Here is a 1,858-nt window from a genome sequence, read left to right on the forward strand (position 1 = left end):
ACCAGATGAGCGTGTGTGAGGGCGAGTGTGCGAGGGCGAGTAGGTGAAAGCGAGTGTGCGGGTGGGTGGGAGGGTGAGTGTGCGTGGAGCCCGCGCCCCCTCGGTTGCCCGCCCCGCGCCTCGCGGACGCCGCCGACCGACCGAGTCGGGCCAGAAAGAGCACGATCCGGAAGAGTGCGAAGAATGAATTACCTTTCGGAGCCGCCGGTCCCGGGGATGGTCCGTCCCATTAGTGGCTCAACAACCTGCAGCCGGGTGCCGCTCCCACCAGCCGGCCAGGGGCCCCGGGCGAAAAGCGGACCGGTCCCAGCGGAGGCAGTCCCGCCGCTGGCGGCAAAGGGCGCTCAGCAACGCGCAGCCAAAGGGAGCCGGAGGGTGGGAACCAGTAAGGAAACACAACAAAAAGTCTTTCCTCGTCTTCTGCTACACAGCCAGACGGAACGGGGCAGGGGGAAGATCCACAGGCCGCCCGTCCTTTACGTTTCCCGGCTTCGCGCACATCAAGGGGCCAAAGCGGTGCCAGGAGAAAGCAAGGTTCAAATGGCTCTCCTCGACCACAGTTGCACAACTTCGGAGTCAGGCTGGGGCTCCGGCAGCCGCCGAGGGACACGAGCGGCAGCTATTAACATGCGGCAGTCACAGCTGAGGTTGCTTCTCCTCTTGCTGCTGCTGCTGCTGCTGCTGCTGCTGCTTGAGAAAAAACGCTGCTGAAGAGACCAAAATTCTGCCACCATCCCCCCAGCTGATCTTTAGATCCGGTCCCCCCCACCCCACCCCACCCCCTTCTCTTTCTTTTTCTTCTTCTTCCTCGTCCTCCCTTTGCCGCTGCCGAGCCGGGGAGATGAAATGGGCAGGCGGGATCTCGAGGGCCACGGGTGGCTGCGGCTTCGCTCGCACAGCCTCCTCTTCCTCCTGCCAAGGTTCTCTCCACACCGACGGTCTCCTCGCGCCCCGGCAACCTGCGCGGAGAGCCCCGGCAAGGGCCCCAAAAACTCCTTCCCCGGAGCCCGGCGGGGGCGCGCGGGCGGAGCGGGCTCGGCTGCGCCGAGGGCTGCGTCCCGGGCACCGCCGACCCCCGAGCCCAGAGGGTGTCTTCTCAGCTCGCCAGGCGGGCCGGGCAGCGGCGGGCATTCGGGTGCTCCATCGCGCGGCCCCGGGCTCCGCGCCGCCGCCGCCTCTGTTCTTTCTCTTCTTGGGCTCCCCGAGAGCGAGCCAGGCTCTGGCGCTCTCCAGACACGCACACTCACACGCGCGCACGCGAGCGAGCTTCTGCCAAAGCAGCCCGTGTAGCCCACGCGCGCGCGCGCACACACACCCGGAGAAAGGACGGAGGCAAAAAGAGAAGAAAGAAAGAAAGGGGAGGGGGCGAGTCACACGGAGCAGCAGCTGCTGCTGCCGGAGCGGAGCCTAGGAGCAGTCCGCGGCAAGCCGGCGGCGGCGGCGGCGGCGCCCACCCGGAACAGCGACAGCATCTGCATCCCGCTCCTGGGAACGGGAGCGAGCGGTGCGAGTGGCCAGGCGGAGGGGCAGCGCGCCGGGGCCGGGCAGCAGCGCGCAGCGGACGCAGCCGGGGCCGAGCGGAGGCCAGACTGAGTCGCGGGCGGGCGGGCTAGCGACCGGAGAGAGCGGCGAAGGCCGGGAGGGGGGCTCCGCCGAGGGAAGGGGGCGGCCGGGAAAACCTGGATCTGGAGTGTGTGCGGACTCCGCGGTGCTGGCTCCACCTAGCAGCTCCGCGAACCGTTGGAGGTGGAAATGGGAGAGCTGCTACAAGAGGCTTCCCTTTCAGGGTTTGTCAAACAAAGGGTACCTCTCCTAGCGGCGGAGAGACATCATTCTCTCTCTCTCTCTCTCTCTCTCT

The 1,858-nt window shown here is 67.3% G+C and overlaps 1 protein-coding gene across 1 annotated transcript in view; it reads right to left on the reverse strand.

Moving 5' to 3' along the window:
- Positions 1–663, reverse strand: part of LOC123520981 (adhesion G protein-coupled receptor L3-like) — a 612,162-nt gene extending 611,499 nt beyond the window's left edge. Inside the window, exon 1 of the mRNA XM_045284068.1 lies at positions 193–663. The gene's annotated coding sequence lies outside the window, so the exon portion shown is untranslated. The remainder of the gene's footprint in view (positions 1–192) is intronic.
- Between the last annotated feature and the right edge of the window lie 1,195 nt (positions 664–1,858).

Source organism: Echinops telfairi, unplaced genomic scaffold, assembly GCF_000313985.2.
Source record: "Echinops telfairi isolate 266 unplaced genomic scaffold, ASM31398v2 ScPeMD7_7468;HRSCAF=8506_0, whole genome shotgun sequence".
NCBI classification, from domain to species: domain Eukaryota; kingdom Metazoa; phylum Chordata; class Mammalia; order Afrosoricida; family Tenrecidae; genus Echinops; species Echinops telfairi.